Source organism: Phyllobates terribilis, unplaced genomic scaffold (assembly GCF_046119375.1).
Source record: "Phyllobates terribilis strain yellow unplaced genomic scaffold, ASM4611937v1 Scaffold_8__6_contigs__length_399053987, whole genome shotgun sequence".
Taxonomy (NCBI): Eukaryota; Metazoa; Chordata; class Amphibia; order Anura; family Dendrobatidae; genus Phyllobates; species Phyllobates terribilis.
In genome coordinates this window covers 347,779,811-347,803,820 of record NW_027362768.1, presented here as the reverse complement: position 1 = coordinate 347,803,820, position 24,010 = coordinate 347,779,811, and the positions used below count along the sequence as shown (strand labels likewise).

The window sequence follows — 24,010 nt, the reverse complement described above, 5'->3', positions numbered from 1 at the left end:
TAAAAGAATGCCACAGACTAATCAACCAAACTTTTTGGGTTGGTTTCTCTTTTATAGTCTGCAGGCATTAAATGAAAGAAGTCAGTGTTCCAGCAGAGGGAGACAACGTTTCAGAAAAGGCATTGTAGCAAACCAAAAAAGAAATTTTAAGCGCAGCAGAGTAACCAGCTCACATACCTGTTAGCTCAGGTGAGTTTAAAAGGCTGCTGTTGATAACAAGGGCATTTGCTAAATAGATGGTGTGTGTGCAACAATATACTGAAAGGTCAATTATATTGTGCAGCTTATCTCACCACCTGTAGTTATTTAGGTGAAAGCTCCAAAATGCTTGCCTAATATGTCTGTTTATCCAAAAGGAAGTATAGAGGGAGAGCTAGATAGATAGCATTGCATTACATTACATGGCAATGCAATGCACAGTTGCTGAAGTTGAACCAAAATGAGCTTGTCATCTGGCTTCTGCAACTTTTAACATGAAAAATCCAATGAGGAGAAGAAAAGCAAAGCCAAAGAGTCCATCCCAAAATCCGACAAACAAGCCAAATGAACAAAAAGCATTGAATTCAATTCTTTCTGATTTTAGAAACTGCATTAAAGAAGGGGTGCACCGGTCCTGGAGATACTGCAATACCAGGTCAATGCGTGGAGTGGACAGAGCAAGCTCTTTTTCCATCTCCCTGTTCTAAAAATCCATTTAATATATGGTCCCCAGATAGGGGACGTATCAGATATTAAACTGATAAGAACAGATACTACACTTGATCTTAGCCAAAAGGCCGAGAAGCGATAACCAGAATTGGTTTCCGACTATGGTGCCACCCAAGGATTCTGAAAAGTCCATTTGTGGAGATGGCCACCTGGACTCCCGTTAAGAAGACATGCTGTCAACCTCTAGATCCCTCACATGCCTGCACTTTTCGGCTTGCTGCTGCTGCAATCCACGCGTTTTAAATCTGCATAACTCCACCTCTTTTAGCACAGTACCCTCAACCCCTGGCTGTTCCCACCCGCCTCAATACCGTTGGAAGGGAGGAGAACCAATTAAGGCGGGGGGGGTGGAACGAGCAGCTGTCTACCCTTAGCAGGAGGGTTGCTGATTAATTACCTCTCCTGCTGCTGCTGCTGCTGCTGGCTGTCCAGCAGCAGACTGAAGGTGGCTGCTGCTGTGCGCAGGTATATAAAGGCTCAGAGCCTATTATGACACGCGCAGCCAGCGTTCCATTGCCACATTCCGTCTACTGCAGGCGGGATACCTGGATGGCTGAATGTCACTGAGAAGCTCACAGAGACCGCCATAAACAACAGTTTAAAAGAATGCCACAGACTAATCAACCAAACTTTTTGGGTTGGTTTCTCTTTTATAGTCTGCAGGCATTAAATGAAAGAAGTCAGTGTTCCAGCAGAGGGAGACAACGTTTCAGAAAAGGCATTGTAGCAAACCAAAAAAGAAATTTTAAGCGCAGCAGAGTAACCAGCTCACATACCTGTTAGCTCAGGTGAGTTTAAAAGGCTGCTGTTGATAACAAGGGCATTTGCTAAATAGATGGTGTGTGTGCAACAATATACTGAAAGGTCAATTATATTGTGCAGCTTATCTCACCACCTGTAGTTATTTAGGTGAAAGCTCCAAAATGCTTGCCTAATATGTCTGTTTATCCAAAAGGAAGTATAGAGGGAGAGCTAGATAGATAGCATTGCATTACATTACATGGCAATGCAATGCACAGTTGCTGAAGTTGAACCAAAATGAGCTTGTCATCTGGCTTCTGCAACTTTTAACATGAAAAATCCAATGAGGAGAAGAAAAGCAAAGCCAAAGAGTCCATCCCAAAATCCGACAAACAAGCCAAATGAACAAAAAGCATTGAATTCAATTCTTTCTGATTTTAGAAACTGCATTAAAGAAGGGGTGCACCGGTCCTGGAGATACTGCAATACCAGGTCAATGCGTGGAGTGGACAGAGCAAGCTCTTTTTCCATCTCCCTGTTCTAAAAATCCATTTAATATATGGTCCCCAGATAGGGGACGTATCAGATATTAAACTGATAAGAACAGATACTACACTTGATCTTAGCCAAAAGGCCGAGAAGCGATAACCAGAATTGGTTTCCGACTACGGTGCCACCCAAGGATTCTGAAAAGTCCATTTGTGGAGATGGCCACCTGGACTCCCGTTAAGAAGACATGCTGTCAACCTCTAGATCCCTCACATGCCTGCACTTTTCGGCTTGCTGCTGCTGCAATCCACGCGTTTTAGATCTGCATAACTCCACCTCTTTTAGCACAGTACCCTCAACCCCCGGCTGTTCCCACCCGCCTCAACACCGTTGGAAGGGAGGAGAACCAATTAAGGCGGGGGGGGGGGGGAAGTGGAACGAGCAGCTGTCTACCCTTAGCAGGAGGGTTGCTGATTAATTACCTCTCCTGCTGCTGCTGCTGCTGCTGGCTGTCCAGCAGCAGACTGAAGGTGGCTGCTGCTGTGCGCAGGTATATAAAGGCTCAGAGCCTATTATGACACGCGCAGCCAGCGTTCCATTGCCACATTCCGTCTACTGCAGGCGGGATACCTGGATGGCTGAATGTCACTGAGAAGCTCACAGAGACCGCCATAAGCAACAGTTTAAAAGAATGCCACAGACTAATCAACCAAACTTTTTGGGTTGGTTTCTCTTTTATAGTCTGCAGGCATTAAATGAAAGAAGTCAGTGTTCCAGCAGAGGGAGACAACGTTTCAGAAAAGGCATTGTAGCAAACCAAAAAAGAAATTTTAAGCGCAGCAGAGTAACCAGCTCACATACCTGTTAGCTCAGGTGAGTTTAAAAGGCTGCTGTTGATAACAAGGGCATTTGCTAAATAGATGGTGTGTGTGCAACAATATACTGAAAGGTCAATTATATTGTGCAGCTTATCTCACCACCTGTAGTTATTTAGGTGAAAGCTCCAAAATGCTTGCCTAATATGTCTGTTTATCCAAAAGGAAGTATAGAGGGAGAGCTAGATAGATAGCATTGCATTACATTACATGGCAATGCAATGCACAGTTGCTGAAGTTGAACCAAAATGAGCTTGTCATCTGGCTTCTGCAACTTTTAACATGAAAAATCCAATGAGGAGAGGAAAAGCAAAGCCAAAGAGTCCATCCCAAAATCCGACAAACAAGCCAAATGAACAAAAAGCATTGAATTCAATTCTTTCTGATTTTAGAAACTGCATTAAAGAAGGGGTGCACCGGTCCTGGAGATACTGCAATACCAGGTCAATGCGTGGAGTGGACAGAGCAAGCTCTTTTTCCATCTCCCTGTTCTAAAAATCCATTTAATATATGGTCCCCAGATAGGGGACGTATCAGATATTAAACTGATAAGAACAGATACTACACTTGATCTTAGCCAAAAGGCCGAGAAGCGATAACCAGAATTGGTTTCCGACTACGGTGCCACCCAAGGATTCTGAAAAGTCCATTTGTGGAGATGGCCACCTGGACTCCCGTTAAGAAGACATGCTGTCAACCTCTAGATCCCTCACATGCCTGCACTTTTCGGCTTGCTGCTGCTGCAATCCACGCGTTTTAGATCTGCATAACTCCACCTCTTTTAGCACAGTACCCTCAACCCCCGGCTGTTCCCACCCGCCTCAACACCGTTGGAAGGGAGGAGAACCAATTAAGGCGGGGGGGGGTGGAACGAGCAGCTGTCTACCCTTAGCAGGAGGGTTGCTGATTAATTACCTCTCCTGCTGCTGCTGCTGCTGGCTGTCCAGCAGCAGACTGAAGGTGGCTGCTGCTGTGCGCAGGTATATAAAGGCTCAGAGCCTATTATGACACGCGCAGCCAGCGTTCCATTGCCACATTCCGTCTACTGCAGGCGGGATACCTGGATGGCTGAATGTCACTGAGAAGCTCACAGAGACCGCCATAAGCAACAGTTTAAAAGAATGCCACAGACTAATCAACCAAACTTTTTGGGTTGGTTTCTCTTTTATAGTCTGCAGGCATTAAATGAAAGAAGTCAGTGTTCCAGCAGAGGGAGACAACGTTTCAGAAAAGGCATTGTAGCAAACCAAAAAAGAAATTTTAAGCGCAGCAGAGTAACCAGCTCACATACCTGTTAGCTCAGGTGAGTTTAAAAGGCTGCTGTTGATAACAAGGGCATTTGCTAAATAGATGGTGTGTGTGCAACAATATACTGAAAGGTCAATTATATTGTGCAGCTTATCTCACCACCTGTAGTTATTTAGGTGAAAGCTCCAAAATGCTTGCCTAATATGTCTGTTTATCCAAAAGGAAGTATAGAGGGAGAGCTAGATAGATAGCATTGCATTACATTACATGGCAATGCAATGCACAGTTGCTGAAGTTGAACCAAAATGAGCTTGTCATCTGGCTTCTGCAACTTTTAACATGAAAAATCCAATGAGGAGAAGAAAAGCAAAGCCAAAGAGTCCATCCCAAAATCCGACAAACAAGCCAAATGAACAAAAAGCATTGAATTCAATTCTTTCTGATTTTAGAAACTGCATTAAAGAAGGGGTGCACCGGTCCTGGAGATACTGCAATACCAGGTCAATGCGTGGAGTGGACAGAGCAAGCTCTTTTTCCATCTCCCTGTTCTAAAAATCCATTTAATATATGGTCCCCAGATAGGGGACGTATCAGATATTAAACTGATAAGAACAGATACTACACTTGATCTTAGCCAAAAGGCTGAGAAGCGATAACCAGAATTGGTTTCCGACTACGGTGCCACCCAAGGATTCTGAAAAGTCCATTTGTGGAGATGGCCACCTGGACTCCCGTTAAGAAGACATGCTGTCAACCTCTAGATCCCTCACATGCCTGCACTTTTCGGCTTGCTGCTGCTGCAATCCACGCGTTTTAGATCTGCATAACTCCACCTCTTTTAGCACAGTACCCTCAACCCCCGGCTGTTCCCACCCGCCTCAACACCGTTGGAAGGGAGGAGAACCAATTAAGGCGGGGGGGGGGGGTGGAACGAGCAGCTGTCTACCCTTAGCAGGAGGGTTGCTGATTAATTACCTCTCCTGCTGCTGCTGCTGGCTGTCCAGCAGCAGACTGAAGGTGGCTGCTGCTGTGCGCAGGTATATAAAGGCTCAGAGCCTATTATGACACGCGCAGCCAGCGTTCCATTGCCACATTCCGTCTACTGCAGGCGGGATACCTGGATGGCTGAATGTCACTGAGAAGCTCACAGAGACCGCCATAAGCAACAGTTTAAAAGAATGCCACAGACTAATCAACCAAACTTTTTGGGTTGGTTTCTCTTTTATAGTCTGCAGGCATTAAATGAAAGAAGTCAGTGTTCCAGCAGAGGGAGACAACGTTTCAGAAAAGGCATTGTAGCAAACCAAAAAAGAAATTTTAAGCGCAGCAGAGTAACCAGCTCACATACCTGTTAGCTCAGGTGAGTTTAAAAGGCTGCTGTTGATAACAAGGGCATTTGCTAAATAGATGTTGTGTGTGCAACAATATACTGAAAGGTCAATTATATTGTGCAGCTTATCTCACCACCTGTAGTTATTTAGGTGAAAGCTCCAAAATGCTTGCCTAATATGTCTGTTTATCCAAAAGGAAGTATAGAGGGAGAGCTAGATAGATAGCATTGCATTACATTACATGGCAATGCAATGCACAGTTGCTGAAGTTGAACCAAAATGAGCTTGTCATCTGGCTTCTGCAACTTTTAACATGAAAAATCCATTGAGGAGAAGAAAAGCAAAGCCAAAGAGTCCATCCCAAAATCCGACAAACAAGCCAAATGAACAAAAAGCATTGAATTCAATTCTTTCTGATTTTAGAAACTGCATTAAAGAAGGGGTGCACCGGTCCTGGAGATACTGCAATACCAGGTCAATGCGTGGAGTGGACAGAGCAAGCTCTTTTTCCATCTCCCTGTTCTAAAAATCCATTTAATATATGGTACCCAGATAGGGGACGTATCAGATATTAAACTGATAAGAACAGATACTACACTTGATCTTAGCCAAAAGGCCGAGAAGCGATAACCAGAATTGGTTTCCGACTACGGTGCCACCCAAGGATTCTGAAAAGTCCATTTGTGGAGATGGCCACCTGGACTCCCGTTAAGAAGACATGCTGTCAACCTCTAGATCCCTCACATGCCTGCACTTTTCGGCTTGCTGCTGCTGCAATCCACGCGTTTTAGATCTGCATAACTCCACCTCTTTTAGCACAGTACCCTCAACCCCCAGCTGTTCCCACCCGCCTCAACACCGTTGGAAGGGAGGAGAACCAATTAAGGCGGGGGGGGGGTGGAACGAGCAGCTGTCTACCCTTAGCAGGAGGGTTGCTGATTAATTACCTCTCCTGCTGCTGCTGCTGCTGGCTGTCCAGCAGCAGACTGAAGGTGGCTGCTGCTGTGCGCAGGTATATAAAGGCTCAGAGCCTATTATGACACGCGCAGCCAGCGTTCCATTGCCACATTCCGTCTACTGCAGGCGGGATACCTGGATGGCTGAATGTCACTGAGAAGCTCACAGAGACCGCCATAAGCAACAGTTTAAAAGAATGCCACAGACTAATCAACCAAACTTTTTGGGTTGGTTTCTCTTTTATAGTCTGCAGGCATTAAATGAAAGAAGTCAGTGTTCCAGCAGAGGGAGACAACGTTTCAGAAAAGGCATTGTAGCAAACCAAAAAAGAAATTTTAAGCGCAGCAGAGTAACCAGCTCACATACCTGTTAGCTCAGGTGAGTTTAAAAGGCTGCTGTTGATAACAAGGGCATTTGCTAAATAGATGGTGTGTGTGCAACAATATACTGAAAGGTCAATGATATTGTGCAGCTTATCTCACCACCTGTAGTTATTTAGGTGAAAGCTCCAAAATGCTTGCCTAATATGTCTGTTTATCCAAAAGGAAGTATAGAGGGAGAGCTAGATAGATAGCATTGCATTACATTACATGGCAATGCAATGCACAGTTGCTGAACTTGAACCAAAATGAGCTTGTCATCTGGCTTCTGCAACTTTTAACATGAAAAATCCAATGAGGAGAAGAAAAGCAAAGCCAAAGAGTCCATCCCAAAATCCGACAAACAAGCCAAATGAACAAAAAGCATTGAATTCAATTCTTTCTGATTTTAGAAACTGCATTAAAGAAGGGGTGCACCGGTCCTGGAGATACTGCAATACCAGGTCAATGCGTGGAGTGGACAGAGCAAGCTCTTTTTCCATCTCCCTGTTCTAAAAATCCATTTAATATATGGTCCCCAGATAGGGGACGTATCAGATATTAAACTGATAAGAACAGATACTACACTTGATCTTAGCCAAAAGGCCGAGAAGCGATAACCAGAATTGGTTTCCGACTACGGTGCCACCCAAGGATTCTGAAAAGTCCATTTGTGGAGATGGCCACCTGGACTCCCGTTAAGAAGACATGCTGTCAACCTCTAGATCCCTCACATGCCTGCACTTTTCGGCTTGCTGCTGCTGCAATCCATGCGTTTTAGATCTGCATATCTCCACCTCTTTTAGCACACTACCCTCAACCCCCGGCTGTTCCCACCCGCCTCAACACCGTTGGAAGGGAGGAGAACCAATTAAGGCGGGGGGGGGGTGGAACGAGCAGCTGTCTACCCTTAGCAGGAGGGTTGCTGATTAATTACCTCTCCTGCTGCTGCTGCTGCTGCTGGCTGTCCAGCAGCAGACTGAAGGTGGCTGCTGCTGTGCGCAGGTATATAAAGGCTCAGAGCCTATTATGACACGCGCAGCCAGCGTTCCATTGCCACATTCCGTCTACTGCAGGCGGGATACCTGGATGGCTGAATGTCACTGAGAAGCTCACAGAGACCGCCATAAGCAACAGTTTAAAAGAATGCCACAGACTAATCAACCAAACTTTTTGGGTTGGTTTCTCTTTTATAGTCTGCAGGCATTAAATGAAAGAAGTCAGTGTTCCAGCAGAGGGAGACAACGTTTCAGAAAAGGCATTGTAGCAAACCAAAAAAGAAATTTTAAGCGCAGCAGAGTAACCAGCTCACATACCTGTTAGCTCAGGTGAGTTTAAAAGGCTGCTGTTGATAACAAGGGCATTTGCTAAATAGATGGTGTGTGTGCAACAATATACTGAAAGGTCAATTATATTGTGCAGCTTATCTCACCACCTGTAGTTATTTAGGTGAAAGCTCCAAAATGCTTGTCTAATATGTCTGTTTATCCAAAAGGAAGTATAGAGGGAGAGCTAGAAAGATAGCATTGCATTACATTACATGGCAATGCAATGCACAGTTGCTGAAGTTGAACCAAAATGAGCTTGTCATCTGGCTTCTGCAACTTTTAACATGAAAAATCCAATGAGGAGAAGAAAAGCAAAGCCAAAGAGTCCATCCCAAAATCCGACAAACAAGCCAAATGAACAAAAAGCATTGAATTCAATTCTTTCTGATTTTAGAAACTGCATTAAAGAAGGGGTGCACCGGTCCTGGAGAAACTGCAATACCAGGTCAATGCGTGGAGTGGACAGAGCAAGCTCATTTTCCATCTCCCTGTTCTAAAAATCCATTTAATATATGGTCCCCAGATAGGGGACGTATCAGATATTAAACTGATAAGAACAGATACTACACTTGATCTTAGCCAAAAGGCCGAGAAGCGATAACCAGAATTGGTTTCCGACTACGGTGCCACCCAAGGATTCTGAAAAGTCCATTTGTGGAGATGGCCACCTGGACTCCCGTTAAGAAGACATGCTGTTAACCTCTAGATCCCTCACATGCCTGCACTTTTCGGCTTGCTGCTGCTGCAATCCACGCGTTTTAGATCTGCATAACTCCACCTCTTTTAGCACAGTACCCTCAACCCCCGGCTGTTCCCACCCGCCTCAACACCGTTGGAAGGGAGGAGAACCAATTAAGGCGGGGGGGGGGGGGGGTGGAACGAGCAGCTGTCTACCCTTAGCAGGAGGGTTGCTGATTAATTACCTCTCCTGCTGCTGCTGCTGCTGCTGGCTGTCCAGCAGCAGACTGAAGGTGGCTGCTGCTGTGCGCAGGTATATAAAGGCTCAGAGCCTATTATGACACGCGCAGCCAGCGTTCCATTGCCACATTCCGTCTACTGCAGGCGGGATACCTGGATGGCTGAATGTCACTGAGAAGCTCACAGAGACCGCCATAAGCAACAGTTTAAAAGAATGCCACAGACTAATCAACCAAACTTTTTGGGTTGGTTTCTCTTTTATAGTCTGCAGGCATTAAATGAAAGAAGTCAGTGTTCCAGCAGAGGGAGACAACGTTTCAGAAAAGGCATTGTAGCAAACCAAAAAAGAAATTTTAAGCGCAGCAGAGTAACCAGCTCACATACCTGTTAGCTCAGGTGAGTTTAAAAGGCTGCTGTTGATAACAAGGGCATTTGCTAAATAGATGGTGTGTGTGCAACAATATACTGAAAGGTCAATTATATTGTGCAGCTTATCTCACCACCTGTAGTTATTTAGGTGAAAGCTCCAAAATGCTTGCCTAATATGTCTGTTTATCCAAAAGGAAGTATAGAGGGAGAGCTAGATAGATAGCATTGCATTACATTACATGGCAATGCAATGCACAGTTGCTGAAGTTGAACCAAAATGAGCTTGTCATCTGGCTTCTGCAACTTTTAACATGAAAAATCCAATGAGGAGAAGAAAAGCAAAGCCAAAGAGTCCATCCCAAAATCCGACAAACAAGCCAAATGAACAAAAAGCATTGAATTCAATTCTTTCTGATTTTAGAAACTGCATTAAAGAAGGGGTGCACCGGTCCTGGAGATACTGCAATACCAGGTCAATGCGTGGAGTGGACAGAGCAAGCTCTTTTTCCATCTCCCTGTTCTAAAAATCCATTTAATATATGGTCCCCAGATAGGGGACGTATCAGATATTAAACTGATAAGAACAGATACTACACTTGATCTTAGCCAAAAGGCCGAGAAGCGATAACCAGAATTGGTTTCCGACTACGGTGCCACCCAAGGATTCTGAAAAGTCCATTTGTGGAGATGGCCACCTGGACTCCCGTTAAGAAGACATGCTGTCAACCTCTAGATCCCTCACATGCCTGCACTTTTCGGCTTGCTGCTGCTGCAATCCACGCGTTTTAGATCTGCATAACTCCACCTCTTTTAGCACAGTACCCTCAACCCAAGGCTGTTCCCACCCGCCTCAACACCGTTGGAAGGGAGGAGAACCAATTAAGGCGGGGGGGGGGGTGGAACGAGCAGCTGTCTACCCTTAGCAGGAGGGTTGCTGATTAATTACCTCTCCTGCTGCTGCTGGCTGTCCAGCAGCAGACTGAAGGTGGCTGCTGCTGTGCGCAGGTATATAAAGGCTCAGAGCCTATTATGACACGCGCAGCCAGCGTTCCATTGCCACATTCCGTCTACTGCAGGCGGGATACCTGGATGGCTGAATGTCACTGAGAAGCTCACAGAGACCGCCATAAGCAACAGTTTAAAAGAATGCCACAGACTAATCAACCAAACTTTTTGGGTTGGTTTCTCTTTTATAGTCTGCAGGCATTAAATGAAAGAAGTCAGTGTTCCAGCAGAGGGAGACAACGTTTCAGAAAAGGCATTGTAGCAAACCAAAAAAGAAATTTTAAGCGCAGCAGAGTAACCAGCTCATATACCTGTTAGCTCAGGTGAGTTTAAAAGGCTGCTGTTGATAACAAGGGCATTTGCTAAATAGATGGTGTGTGTGCAACAATATACTGAAAGGTCAATTATATTGTGCAGCTTATCTCACCACCTGTAGTTATTTAGGTGAAAGCTCCAAAATGCTTGCCTAATATGTCTGTTTATCCAAAAGGAAGTATAGAGGAAGAGCTAGATAGATAGCATTGCATTACATTACATGGCAATGCAATGCACAGTTGCTGAAGTTGAACCAAAATGAGCTTGTCATCTGGCTTCTGCAACTTTTAACATGAAAAATCCAATGAGGAGAAGAAAAGCAAAGCCAAAGAGTCCATCCCAAAATCCGACAAACAAGCCAAATGAACAAAAAGCATTGAATTCAATTCTTTCTGATTTTAGAAACTGCATTAAAGAAGGGGTGCACCGGTCCTGGAGATACTGCAATACCAGGTCAATGCGTGGAGTGGACAGAGCAAGCTCTTTTTCCATCTCCCTGTTCTAAAAATCCATTTAATATATGGTCCCCAGATAGGGGACGTATCAGATATTAAACTGATAAGAACAGATACTACACTTGATCTTAGCCAAAAGGCCGAGAAGCGATAACCAGAATTGGTTTCCGACTACGGTGCCACCCAAGGATTCTGAAAAGTCCATTTGTGGAGATGGCCACCTGGACTCCCGTTAAGAAGACATGCTGTCAACCTCTAGATCCCTCACATGCCTGCACTTTTCGGCTTGCTGCTGCTGCAATCCACGCGTTTTAGATGTGCATAACTCCACCTCTTTTAGCACAGTACCCTCAACCCCCGGCTGTTCCCACCCGCCTCAACACCGTTGGAAGGGAGGAGAACCAATTAAGGCGGGGGGGGGGGTGGAACGAGCAGCTGTCTACCCTTAGCAGGAGGGTTGCTGATTAATTACCTCTCCTGCTGCTGCTGCTGCTGCTGGCTGTCCAGCAGCAGACTGAAGGTGGCTGCTGCTGTGCGCAGGTATATAAAGGCTCAGAGCCTATTATGACACGCGCAGCCAGCGTTCCATTGCCACATTCCGTCTACTGCAGGCGGGATACCTGGATGGCTGAATGTCACTGAGAAGCTCACAGAGACCGCCATAAGCAACAGTTTAAAAGAATGCCACAGACTAATCAACCAAACTTTTTGGGTTGGTTTCTCTTTTATAGTCTGCAGGCATTAAATGAAAGAAGTCAGTGTTCCAGCAGAGGGAGACAACGTTTCAGAAAAGGCATTGTAGCAAACCAAAAAAGAAATTTTAAGCGCAGCAGAGTAACCAGCTCACATACCTGTTAGCTCAGGTGAGTTTAAAAGGCTGCTGTTGATAACAAGGGCATTTGCTAAATAGATGGTGTGTGTGCAACAATATACTGAAAGGTCAATTATATTGTGCAGTTTATCTCACCACCTGTAGTTATTTAGGTGAAAGCTCCAAAATGCTTGTCTAATATGTCTGTTTATCCAAAAGGAAGTATAGAGGGAGAGCTAGATAGATAGCATTGCATTACATTACATGGCAATGCAATGCACAGTTGCTGAAGTTGAACCAAAATGAGCTTGTCATCTGGCTTCTGCAACTTTTAACATGAAAAATCCAATGAGGAGAAGAAAAGCAAAGCCAAAGAGTCCATCCCAAAATCCGACAAACAAGCCAAATGAACAAAAAGCATTGAATTCAATTCTTTCTGATTTTAGAAACTGCATTAAAGAAGGGGTGCACCGGTCCTGGAGATACTGCAATACCAGGTCAATGCGTGGAGTGGACAGAGCAAGCTCATTTTCCATCTCCCTGTTCTAAAAATCCATTTAATATATGGTCCCCAGATAGGGGACGTATCAGATATTAAACTGATAAGAACAGATACTACACTTGATCTTAGCCAAAAGGCCGAGAAGCGATAACCAGAATTGGTTTCCGACTACGGTGCCACCCAAGGATTCTGAAAAGTCCATTTGTGGAGATGGCCACCTGGACTCCCGTTAAGAAGACATGCTGTCAACCTCTAGATCCCTCACATGCCTGCACTTTTCGGCTTGCTGCTGCTGCAATCCACGCGTTTTAGATCTGCATAACTCCACCTCTTTTAGCACAGTACCCTCAACCCCCGGCTGTTCCCACCCGCCTCAACACCGTTGGAAGGGAGGAGAACCAATTAAGGCGGGGGGGGGGGGGGGGTGGAACGAGCAGCTGTCTACCCTTAGCAGGAGGGTTGCTGATTAATTACCTCTCCTGCTGCTGCTGCTGCTGCTGGCTGTCCAGCAGCAGACTGAAGGTGGCTGCTGCTGTGCGCAGGTATATAAAGGCTCAGAGCCTATTATGACACGCGCAGCCAGCGTTCCATTGCCACATTCCGTCTACTGCAGGCGGGATACCTGGATGGCTGAATGTCACTGAGAAGCTCACAGAGACCGCCATAAGCAACAGTTTAAAAGAATGCCACAGACTAATCAACCAAACTTTTTGGGTTGGTTTCTCTTTTATAGTCTGCAGGCATTAAATGAAAGAAGTCAGTGTTCCAGCAGAGGGAGACAACGTTTCAGAAAAGGCATTGTAGCAAACCAAAAAAGAAATTTTAAGCGCAGCAGAGTAACCAGCTCACATACCTGTTAGCTCAGGTGAGTTTAAAAGGCTGCTGTTGATAACAAGGGCATTTGCTAAATAGATGGTGTGTGTGCAACAATATACTGAAAGGTCAATTATATTGTGCAGCTTATCTCACCACCTGTAGTTATTTAGGTGAAAGCTCCAAAATGCTTGCCTAATATGTCTGTTTATCCAAAAGGAAGTATAGAGGGAGAGCTAGATAGATAGCATTGCATTACATTACATGGCAATGCAATGCACAGTTGCTGAAGTTGAACCAAAATGAGCTTGTCATCTGGCTTCTGCAACTTTTAACATGAAAAATCCAATGAGGAGAAGAAAAGCAAAGCCAAAGAGTCCATCCCAAAATCCGACAAACAAGCCAAATGAACAAAAAGCATTGAATTCAATTCTTTCTGATTTTAGAAACTGCATTAAAGAAGGGGTGCACCGGTCCTGGAGATACTGCAATACCAGGTCAATGCGTGGAGTGGACAGAGCAAGCTCTTTTTCCATCTCCCTGTTCTAAAAATCCATTTAATATATGGTCCCCAGATAGGGGACGTATCAGATATTAAACTGATAAGAACAGATACTACACTTGATCTTAGCCAAAAGGCCGAGAAGCGATAACCAGAATTGGTTTCCGACTACGGTGCCACCCAAGGATTCTGAAAAGTCCATTTGTGGAGATGGCCACCTGGACTCCCGTTAAGAAGACATGCTGTCAACCTCTAGATCCCTCACATGCCTGCACTTTTCGGCTTGCTGCTGCTGCAATCCACGCGTTTTAGATCTGCATAACTCCACCTCTTTTAGCACAGTACCCTCAACCCAAGGCTGTTCCCACCCGCCTCAACACCGTTGGAAGGGAGGAGAACCAATTAAGGCGGGGGGGGGGGGTGGAACGAGCAGCTGTCTACCCTTAGCAGGAGGGTTGCTGATTAATTACCTCTCCTGCTGCTGCTGGCTGTCCAGCAGCAGACTGAAGGTGGCTGCTGCTGTGCGCAGGTATATAAAGGCTCAGAGCCTATTATGACACGCGCAGCCAGCGTTCCATTGCCACATTCCGTCTACTGCAGGCGGGATACCTGGATGGCTGAATGTCACTGAGAAGCTCACAGAGACCACCATAAGCAACAGTTTAAAAGAATGCCACAGACTAATCAACCAAACTTTTTGGGTTGGTTTCTCTTTTATAGTCTGCAGGCATTAAATGAAAGAAGTCAGTGTTCCAGCAGAGGGAGACAACGTTTCAGAAAAGGCATTGTAGCAAACCAAAAAAGAAATTTTAAGCGCAGCAGAGTAACCAGCTCATATACCTGTTAGCTCAGGTGAGTTTAAAAGGCTGCTGTTGATAACAAGGGCATTTGCTAAATAGATGGTGTGTGTGCAACAATATACTGAAAGGTCAATTATATTGTGCAGCTTATCTCACCACCTGTAGTTATTTAGGTGAAAGCTCCAAAATGCTTGCCTAATATGTCTGTTTATCCAAAAGGAAGTATAGAGGAAGAGCTAGATAGATAGCATTGCATTACATTACATGGCAATGCAATGCACAGTTGCTGAAGTTGAACCAAAATGAGCTTGTCATCTGGCTTCTGCAACTTTTAACATGAAAAATCCAATGAGGAGAAGAAAAGCAAAGCCAAAGAGTCCATCCCAAAATCCGACAAACAAGCCAAATGAACAAAAAGCATTGAATTCAATTCTTTCTGATTTTAGAAACTGCATTAAAGAAGGGGTGCACCGGTCCTGGAGATACTGCAATACCAGGTCAATGCGTGGAGTGGACAGAGCAAGCTCTTTTTCCATCTCCCTGTTCTAAAAATCCATTTAATATATGGTCCCCAGATAGGGGACGTATCAGATATTAAACTGATAAGAACAGATACTACACTTGATCTTAGCCAAAAGGCCGAGAAGCGATAACCAGAATTGGTTTCCGACTACGGTGCCACCCAAGGATTCTGAAAAGTCCATTTGTGGAGATGGCCACCTGGACTCCGGTTAAGAAGACATGCTGTCAACCTCTAGATCCCTCACATGCCTGCACTTTTCGGCTTGCTGCTGCTGCAATCCACGCGTTTTAGATCTGCATAACTCCACCTCTTTTAGCACAGTACCCTCAACCCCCGGCTGTTCCCACCCGCCTCAACACCGTTGGAAGGGAGAAGAACCAATTAAGGCGGGGGGGGGGTGGAACGAGCAGCTGTCTACCCTTAGCAGGAGGGTTGCTGATTAATTACCTCTCCTGCTGCTGCTGCTGCTGGCTGTCCAGCAGCAGACTGAAGGTGGCTGCTGCTGTGCGCAGGTATATAAAGGCTCAGAGCCTATTATGACACGCGCAGCCAGCGTTCCATTGCCACATTCCGTCTACTGCAGGCGGGATACCTGGATGGCTGAATGTCACTGAGAAGCTCACAGAGACCGCCATAAGCAACAGTTTAAAAGAATGCCACAGACTAATCAACCAAACTTTTTGGGTTGGTTTCTCTTTTATAGTCTGCAGGCATTAAATGAAAGAAGTCAGTGTTCCAGCAGAGGGAGACAACGTTTCAGAAAAGGCATTGTAGCAAACCAAAAAAGAAATTTTAAGCGCAGCAGAGTAACCAGCTCACATACCTGTTAGCTCAGGTGAGTTTAAAAGGCTGCTGTTGATAACAAGGGCATTTGCTAAATAGATGGTGTGTGTGCAACAATATACTGAAAGGTCAATTATATTGTGCAGCTTATCTCACCACCTGTAGTTATTTAGGTGAAAGCTCCAAAATGCTTGCCTAATATGTCTGTTTATCCAAAAGGAAGTATAGAGGGAGAGCTAGATAGATAGCATTGCATTACATTACATGGCAATGCAATGCACAGTTGCTGAAGTTGAACCAAAATGAGCTTGTCATCTGGCTTCTGCAACTTTTAACATGAAAAATCCAATGAGGAGAAGAAAAGCAAAGCCAAAGAGTCCATCCCAAAATCCGACAAACAAGCCAAATGAACAAAAAGCATTGAATTCAATTCTTTCTGATTTTAGAAACTGCATTAAAGAAGGGGTGCACCGGTCCTGGAGATACTGCAATACCAGGTCAATGCGTGGAGTGGACAGAGCAAGCTCTTTTTCCATCTCCCTGTTCTAAAAATCCATTTAATATATGGTCCCCAGATAGGGGACGTATCAGATATTAAACTGATAAGAACAGATACTACACTTGATCTTAGCCAAAAGGCCGAGAAGCGATAACCAGAATTGGTTTCCGACTACGGTGCCACCCAAGGATTCTGAAAAGTCCATTTGTGGAGATGGCCACCTGGACTCCCGTTAAGAAGACATGCTGTCAACCTCTAGATCCCTCACATGCCTGCACTTTTCGGCTTGCTGCTGCTGCAATCCACGCGTTTTAGATCTGCATAACTCCACCTCTTTTAGCACAGTACCCTCAACCCCCGGCTGTTCCCACCCGCCTCAACACCGTTGGAAGGGAGGAGAACCAATTAAGGCGGGGGGGAGGTGGAACGAGCAGCTGTCTACCCTTAGCAGGAGGGTTGCTGATTAATTACCTCTCCTGCTGCTGCTGCTGCTGCTGGCTGTCCAGCAGCAGACTGAAGGTGGCTGCTGCTGTGCGCAGGTATATAAAGGCTCAGAGCCTATTATGACACGCGCAGCCAGCGTTCCATTGCCACATTCCGTCTACTGCAGGCGGGATACCTGGATGGCTGAATGTCACTGAGAAGCTCACAGAGACCGCCATAAGCAACAGTTTAAAAGAATGCCACAGACTAATCAACCAAACTTTTTGGGTTGGTTTCTCTTTTATAGTCTGCAGGCATTAAATGAAAGAAGTCAGTGTTCCAGCAGAGGGAGACAACGTTTCAGAAAAGGCATTGTAGCAAACCAAAAAAGAAATTTTAAGCGCAGCAGAGTAACCAGCTCACATACCTGTTAGCTCAGGTGAGTTTAAAAGGCTGCTGTTGATAACAAGGGCATTTGCTAAATAGATGGTGTGTGTGCAACAATATACTGAAAGGTCAATTATATTGTGCAGCTTATCTCACCACCTGTAGTTATTTAGGTGAAAGCTCCAAAATGCTTGCCTAATATGTCTGTTTATCCAAAAGGAAGTATAGAGGGAGAGCTAGATAGATAGCATTGCATTACATTACATGGCAATGCAATGCACAGTTGCTGAAGTTGAACCAAAATGAGCTTGTCATCTGGCTTCTGCAACTTTTAACATGAAAAATCCAATGAGGAGAAGAAAAGCAAAGCCAAAGAGTCCATCCCAAAATCCGACAAACAAGCCAAATGAACAAAAAGCATTGAATTCAATTCTTTCTGATTTTAGAAACTGCATTAAAGAAGGGGTGCACCGGTCCTGGAGATACTGCAATACCAGGTCAATGTGTGGAGTGGACAGAGCAAGCTCTTTTTCCATCTCCCTGTTCTAAAAATCCATTTAATATATGGTCCCCAGATAGGGGACGTATCAGATATTAAACTGATAAGAACAGATACTACACTTGATCTTAGCCAAAAGGCCGAGAAGCGATAACCAGAATTGGTTTCCGACTACGGTGCCACCCAAGGATTCTGAAAAGTCCATTTGTGGAGATGGCCACCTGGACTCCCGTTAAGAAGACATGCTGTCAACCTCTAGATCCCTCACATGCCTGCACTTTTCGGCTTGCTGCTGCTGCAATCCACGCGTTTTAGATCTGCATAACTCCACCTCTTTTAGCACAGTACCCTCAACCCCCGGCTGTTCCCACCCGCCTCAACACCGTTGGAAGGGAGGAGAACCAATTAAGGCGGGGGGGGGGGTGGAACGAGCAGCTGTCTACCCTTAGCAGGAGGGTTGCTGATTAATTACCTCTCCTGCTGCTGCTGCTGCTGCTGGCTGTCCAGCAGCAGACTGAAGGTGGCTGCTGCTGTGCGCAGGTATATAAAGGCTCAGAGCCTATTATGACACGCGCAGCCAGCGTTCCATTGCCACATTCCGTCTACTGCAGGCGGGATACCTGGATGGCTGAATGTCACTGAGAAGCTCACAGAGACCGCCATAAGCAACAGTTTAAAAGAATGCCACAGACTAATCAACCAAACTTTTTGGGTTGGTTTCTCTTTTATAGTCTGCAGGCATTAAATGAAAGAAGTCAGTGTTCCAGCAGAGGGAGACAACGTTTCAGAAAAGGCATTGTAGCAAACCAAAAAAGAAATTTTAAGCGCAGCAGAGTAACCAGCTCACATACCTGTTAGCTCAGGTGAGTTTAAAAGGCTGCTGTTGATAACAAGGGCATTTGCTAAATAGATGGTGTGTGTGCAACAATATACTGAAAGGTCAGTTATATTGTGCAGCTTATCTCACCACCTGTAGTTATTTAGGTGAAAGCTCCAAAATGCTTGCCTAATATGTCTGTTTATCCAAAAGGAAGTATAGAGGGAGAGCTAGATAGATAGCATTGCATTACATTACATGGCAATGCAATGCACAGTTGCTGAAGTTGAACCAAAATGAGCTTGTCATCTGGCTTCTGCAACTTTTAACATGAAAAATCCAATGAGGAGAAGAAAAGCAAAGCCAAAGAGTCCATCCCAAAATCCGACAAACAAGCCAAATGAACAAAAAGCATTGAATTCAATTCTTTCTGATTTTAGAAACTGCATTAAAGAAGGGGTGCACCGGTCCTGGAGATACTGCAATACCAGGTCAATGCGTGGAGTGGACAGAGCAAGCTCTTTTTCCATCTCCCTGTTCTAAAAATCCATTTAATATATGGTCCCCAGATAGGGGACGTATCAGATATTAAACTGATAAGAACAGATACTACACTTGATCTTAGCCAAAAGGCCGAGAAGCGATAACCAGAATTGGTTTCCGACTACGGTGCCACCCAAGGATTCTGAAAAGTCCATTTGTGGAGATGGCCACCTGGACTCCCGTTAAGAAGACATGCTGTCAACCTCTAGATCCCTCACATGCCTGCACTTTTCGGCTTGCTGCTGCTGCAATCCACGCGTTTTAGATCTGCATAACTCCACCTCTTTTAGCACAGTACCCTCAACCCCCGGCTGTTCCCACCCGCCTCAACACCGTTGGAAGGGAGGAGAACCAATTAAGGCGGGGGGTGGGGGGGGTGGAACGAGCAGCTGTCTACCCTTAGCAGGAGGGTTGCTGATTAATTACCTCTCCTGCTGCTGCTGCTGCTGGCTGTCCAGCAGCAGACTGAAGGTGGCTGCTGCTGTGCGCAGGTATATAAAGGCTCAGAGCCTATTATGACACGCGCAGCCAGCGTTCCATTGCCACATTCCGTCTACTGCAGGCGGGATACCTGGATGGCTGAATGTCACTGAGAAGCTCACAGAGACCGCCATAAGCAACAGTTTAAAAGAATGCCACAGACTAATCAACCAAACTTTTTGGGTTGGTTCCTCTTTTATAGTCTGCAGGCATTAAATGAATGAAGTCAGTGTTCCAGCAGAGGGAGACAACGTTTCAGAAAAGGCATTGTAGCAAACCAAAAAAGAAATTTTAAGCGCAGCAGAGTAACCAGCTCACATACCTGTTAGCTCAGGTGAGTTTAAAAGGCTGCTGTTGATAACAAGGGCATTTGCTAAATAGATGGTGTGTGTGCAACAATATACTGAAAGGTCAATTATATTGTGCAGCTTATCTCACCACCTGTAGTTATTTAGGTGAAAGCTCCAAAATGCTTGCCTAATATGTCTGTTTATCCAAAAGGAAGTATAGAGGGAGAGCTAGATAGATAGCATTGCATTACATTACATGGCAATGCAATGCACAGTTGCTGAAGTTGAACCAAAATGAGCTTGTCATCTGGCTTCTGCAACTTTTAACATGAAAAATCCAATGAGGAGAAGAAAAGCAAAGCCAAAGAGTCCATCCCAAAATCCGACAAACAAGCCAAATGAACAAAAAGCATTGAATTCAATTCTTTCTGATTTTAGAAACTGCATTAAAGAAGGGGTGCACCGGTCCTGGAGATACTGCAATACCAGGTCAATGCGTGGAGTGGACAGAGCAAGCTCTTTTTCCATCTCCCTGTTCTAAAAATCCATTTAATATATGGTCCCCAGATAGGGGACGTATCAGATATTAAACTGATAAGAACAGATACTACACTTGATCTTAGCCAAAAGGCCGAGAAGCGATAACCAGAATTGGTTTCCGACTACGGTGCCACCCAAGGATTCTGAAAAGTCCATTTGTGGAGATGGCCACCTGGACTCCCGTTAAGAAGACATGCTGTCAACCTCTAGATCCCTCACATGCCTGCACTTTTCGGCTTGCTGCTGCTGCAATCCACGCGTTTTAGATCTGCATAACTCCACCTCTTTTAGCACAGTACCCTCAACCCCCGGCTGTTCCCACCCGCCTCAACACCGTTGGAAGGGAGGAGAACCAATTAAGGCGGGGGGTGGGGGGGGGGTGGAACGAGAAGCTGTCTACCCTTAGCAGGAGGGTTGCTGATTAATTACCTCTCCTGCTGCTGCTGCTGCTGGCTGTCCAGCAGCAGACTGAAGGTGGCTGCTGCTGTGCGCAGGTATATAAAGGCTCTGAGCCTATTATGACACGCGCAGCCAGCGTTCCATTGCCACATTCCGTCTACTGCAGGCGGGATACCTGGATGGCTGAATGTCACTGAGAAGCTCACAGAGACCGCCATAAGCAACAGTTTAAAAGAATGCCACAGACTAATCAACCAAACTTTTTGGGTTGGTTCCTCTTTTATAGTCTGCAGGCATTAAATGAAAGAAGTCAGTGTTCCAGCAGAGGGAGACAACGTTTCAGAAAAGGCATTGTAGCAAACCAAAAAAGAAATTTAAGCGCAGCAGAGTAACCAGCTCACATACCTGTTAGCTCAGGTGAGTTTAAAAGGCTGCTGTTGATAACAAGGGCATTTGCTAAATAGATGGTGTGTGTGCAACAATATACTGAAAGGTCAATTATATTGTGCAGCTTATCTCACCACCTATAGTTATTTAGGTGAAAGCTCCAAAATGCTTGCCTAATATGTCTGTTTATCCAAAAGGAAGTATAGAGGGAGAGCTAGATAGATAGCATTGCATTACATTACATGGCAATGCAATGCACAGTTGCTGAAGTTGAACCAAAATGAGCTTGTCATCTGGCTTCTGCAACTTTTAACATGAAAAATCCAATGAGGAGAAGAAAAGCAAAGCCAAAGAGTCCATCCCAAAATCCGACAAACAAGCCAAATGAACAAAAAGCATTGAATTCAATTCTTTCTGATTTTAGAAACTGCATTAAAGAAGGGGTGCACCGGTCCTGGAGATACTGCAATACCAGGTCAATGCGTGGAGTGGACAGAGCAAGCTCTTTTTCCATCTCCCTGTTCTAAAAATCCATTTAATATATGGTCCCCAGATAGGGGACGTATCAGATATTAAACTGATAAGAACAGATACTACACTTGATCTTAGCCAAAAAGCCGAGAAGCGATAACCAGAATTGGTTTCCGACTACGGTGCCACCCAAGGATTCTGAAAAGTCCATTTGTGGAGATGGCCACCTGGACTCCCGTTAAGAAGACATGCTGTCAACCTCTAGATCCCTCACATGCCTGCACTTTTCGGCTTGCTGCTGCTGCAATCCACGCGTTTTAGATCTGCATAACTCCACCTCTTTTAGCACAGTACCCTCAACCCCCGGCTGTTCCCACCCGCCTCAACACCGTTGGAAGGGAGGAGAACCAATTAAGGCGGGGGGTGGGGGGGGGTGGAACGAGCAGCTGTCTACCCTTAGCAGGAGGGTTGCTGATTAATTACCTCTCCTGCTGCTGCTGCTGCTGCTGGCTGTCCAGCAGCAGACTGAAGGTGGCTGCTGCTGTGCGCAGGTATATAAAGGCTCAGAGCCTATTATGACACGCGCAGCCAGCGTTCCATTGCCACATTCCGTCTACTGCAGGCGGGATACCTGGATGGCTGAATGTCACTGAGAAGCTCACAGAGACCGCCATAAGCAACAGTTTAAAAGAATGCCACAGACTAATCAACCAAACTTTTTGGGTTGGTTCCTCTTTTATAGTCTGCAGGCATTAAATGAAAGAAGTCAGTGTTCCAGCAGAGGGAGACAACGTTTCAGAAAAGGCATTGTAGCAAACCAAAAAAGAAATTTTAAGCGCAGCAGAGTAACCAGCTCACATACCTGTTAGCTCAGGTGAGTTTAAAAGGCTGCTGTTGATAACAAGGGCATTTGCTAAATAGATGGTGTGTGTGCAACAATATACTGAAAGGTCAATTATATTGTGCAGCTTATCTCACCACCTGTAGTTATTTAGGTGAAAGCTCCAAAATGCTTGCCTAATATGTCTGTTTATCCAAAAGGAAGTATAGAGGGAGAGCTAGATAGATAGCATTGCATTACATTACATGGCAATGCAATGCACAGTTGCTGAAGTTGAACCAAAATGAGCTTGTCATCTGGCTTCTGCAACTTTTAACATGAAAAATCCAATGAGGAGAAGAAAAGCAAAGCCAAAGAGTCCATCCCAAAATCCGACAAACAAGCCAAATGAACAAAAAGCATTGAATTCAATTCTTTCTGATTTTAGAAACTGCATTAAAGAAGGGGTGCACCGGTCCTGGAGATACTGCAATACCAGGTCAATGCGTGGAGTGGACAGAGCAAGCTCTTTTTCCATCTCCCTGTTCTAAAAATCCATTTAATATATGGTCCCCAGATAGGGGACGTATCAGATATTAAACTGATAAGAACAGATACTACACTTGATCTTAGCCAAAAGGCCGAGAAGCGATAACCAGAATTGGTTTCCGACTACGGTGCCACCCAAGGATTCTGAAAAGTCCATTTGTGGAGATGGCCACCTGGACTCCCGTTAAGAAGACATGCTGTCAACCTCTAGATCCCTCACATGCCTGCACTTTTCGGCTTGCTGCTGCTGCAATCCACGCGTTTTAGATCTGCATAACTCCACCTCTTTTAGCACAGTACCCTCAACCCCCGGCTGTTCCCACCCGCCTCAACACCGTTGGAAGGGAGGAGAACCAATTAAGGCGGGGGGGGGGGTGGAACGAGCAGCTGTCTACCCTTAGCAGGAGGGTTGCTGATTAATTACCTCTCCTGCTGCTGCTGCTGCTGGCTGTGCAGCAGCAGACTGAAGGTGGCTGCTGCTGTGCGCAGGTATATAAAGGCTCAGAGCCTATTATGACACGCGCAGCCAGCGTTCCATTGCCACATTCCGTCTACTGCAGGCGGGATACCTGGATGGCTGAATGTCACTGAGAAGCTCACAGAGACCGCCATAAGCAACAGTTTAAAAGAATGCCACAGACTAATCAACCAAACTTTTTGGGTTGGTTTCTCTTTTATAGTCTGCAGGCATTAAATGAAAAAAGTCAGTGTTCCAGCAGAGGGAGACAACGTTTCAGAAAAGGCATTGTAGCAAACCAAAAAAGAAATTTTAAGCGCAGCAGAGTAACCAGCTCACATACCTGTTAGCTCAGGTGAGTTTAAAAGGCTGCTGTTGATAACAAGGGCATTTGCTAAATAGATGGTGTGTGTGCAACAATATACTGAAAGGTCAATTATATTGTGCAGCTTATCTCACCACCTGTAGTTATTTAGGTGAAAGCTCCAAAATGCTTGCCTAATATGTCTGTTTATCCAAAAGGAAGTATAGAGGGAGAGCTAGATAGATAGCATTGCATTACATTACATGGCAATGCAATGCACAGTTGCTGAAGTTGAACCAAAATGAGCTTGTCA

General features: G+C 45.2%; 18 non-coding genes across 18 annotated transcripts; all 18 read right to left on the bottom strand.

Annotated features, from left to right (window-relative positions):
• Positions 1 to 597: 597 nt before the first annotated feature.
• On the bottom strand, positions 598 to 788 carry LOC141158724 (U2 spliceosomal RNA). Its single transcript, XR_012248750.1, has one exon. It is a non-coding gene; the product is annotated as a U2 spliceosomal RNA (small nuclear RNA).
• A 1,116-nt stretch (positions 789 to 1,904) lies between these two features.
• LOC141158723 (U2 spliceosomal RNA) lies at positions 1,905 to 2,095 on the bottom strand. The gene has a single exon (XR_012248749.1). It is a non-coding gene; the product is annotated as a U2 spliceosomal RNA (small nuclear RNA).
• Positions 2,096 to 3,219: 1,124 nt separating this feature from the next.
• Positions 3,220 to 3,410, bottom strand: LOC141158722 (U2 spliceosomal RNA). The gene has a single exon (XR_012248748.1). It is a non-coding gene; the product is annotated as a U2 spliceosomal RNA (small nuclear RNA).
• A 1,114-nt stretch (positions 3,411 to 4,524) lies between these two features.
• LOC141159540 (U2 spliceosomal RNA) lies at positions 4,525 to 4,715 on the bottom strand. The gene has a single exon (XR_012249544.1). It is a non-coding gene; the product is annotated as a U2 spliceosomal RNA (small nuclear RNA).
• A 1,114-nt stretch (positions 4,716 to 5,829) lies between these two features.
• LOC141159889 (U2 spliceosomal RNA) lies at positions 5,830 to 6,020 on the bottom strand. The gene has a single exon (XR_012249883.1). It is a non-coding gene; the product is annotated as a U2 spliceosomal RNA (small nuclear RNA).
• A 1,115-nt stretch (positions 6,021 to 7,135) lies between these two features.
• Positions 7,136 to 7,326, bottom strand: LOC141158721 (U2 spliceosomal RNA). Its single transcript, XR_012248747.1, has one exon. It is a non-coding gene; the product is annotated as a U2 spliceosomal RNA (small nuclear RNA).
• Positions 7,327 to 8,444: 1,118 nt separating this feature from the next.
• On the bottom strand, positions 8,445 to 8,635 carry LOC141159672 (U2 spliceosomal RNA). Its single transcript, XR_012249674.1, has one exon. It is a non-coding gene; the product is annotated as a U2 spliceosomal RNA (small nuclear RNA).
• A 1,123-nt stretch (positions 8,636 to 9,758) lies between these two features.
• LOC141158719 (U2 spliceosomal RNA) lies at positions 9,759 to 9,949 on the bottom strand. Its single transcript, XR_012248745.1, has one exon. It is a non-coding gene; the product is annotated as a U2 spliceosomal RNA (small nuclear RNA).
• Positions 9,950 to 11,059: 1,110 nt separating this feature from the next.
• On the bottom strand, positions 11,060 to 11,250 carry LOC141158718 (U2 spliceosomal RNA). Its single transcript, XR_012248744.1, has one exon. It is a non-coding gene; the product is annotated as a U2 spliceosomal RNA (small nuclear RNA).
• A 1,119-nt stretch (positions 11,251 to 12,369) lies between these two features.
• On the bottom strand, positions 12,370 to 12,560 carry LOC141159616 (U2 spliceosomal RNA). The gene has a single exon (XR_012249619.1). It is a non-coding gene; the product is annotated as a U2 spliceosomal RNA (small nuclear RNA).
• A 1,124-nt stretch (positions 12,561 to 13,684) lies between these two features.
• On the bottom strand, positions 13,685 to 13,875 carry LOC141158717 (U2 spliceosomal RNA). Its single transcript, XR_012248743.1, has one exon. It is a non-coding gene; the product is annotated as a U2 spliceosomal RNA (small nuclear RNA).
• Positions 13,876 to 14,986: 1,111 nt separating this feature from the next.
• Positions 14,987 to 15,177, bottom strand: LOC141158716 (U2 spliceosomal RNA). The gene has a single exon (XR_012248742.1). It is a non-coding gene; the product is annotated as a U2 spliceosomal RNA (small nuclear RNA).
• Positions 15,178 to 16,292: 1,115 nt separating this feature from the next.
• On the bottom strand, positions 16,293 to 16,483 carry LOC141158715 (U2 spliceosomal RNA). Its single transcript, XR_012248741.1, has one exon. It is a non-coding gene; the product is annotated as a U2 spliceosomal RNA (small nuclear RNA).
• A 1,118-nt stretch (positions 16,484 to 17,601) lies between these two features.
• On the bottom strand, positions 17,602 to 17,792 carry LOC141159740 (U2 spliceosomal RNA). Its single transcript, XR_012249739.1, has one exon. It is a non-coding gene; the product is annotated as a U2 spliceosomal RNA (small nuclear RNA).
• A 1,119-nt stretch (positions 17,793 to 18,911) lies between these two features.
• Positions 18,912 to 19,102, bottom strand: LOC141158714 (U2 spliceosomal RNA). The gene has a single exon (XR_012248740.1). It is a non-coding gene; the product is annotated as a U2 spliceosomal RNA (small nuclear RNA).
• Positions 19,103 to 20,222: 1,120 nt separating this feature from the next.
• LOC141158713 (U2 spliceosomal RNA) lies at positions 20,223 to 20,413 on the bottom strand. Its single transcript, XR_012248739.1, has one exon. It is a non-coding gene; the product is annotated as a U2 spliceosomal RNA (small nuclear RNA).
• A 1,121-nt stretch (positions 20,414 to 21,534) lies between these two features.
• LOC141159683 (U2 spliceosomal RNA) lies at positions 21,535 to 21,725 on the bottom strand. Its single transcript, XR_012249685.1, has one exon. It is a non-coding gene; the product is annotated as a U2 spliceosomal RNA (small nuclear RNA).
• A 1,124-nt stretch (positions 21,726 to 22,849) lies between these two features.
• Positions 22,850 to 23,040, bottom strand: LOC141158712 (U2 spliceosomal RNA). The gene has a single exon (XR_012248738.1). It is a non-coding gene; the product is annotated as a U2 spliceosomal RNA (small nuclear RNA).
• Between the last annotated feature and the right edge of the window lie 970 nt (positions 23,041 to 24,010).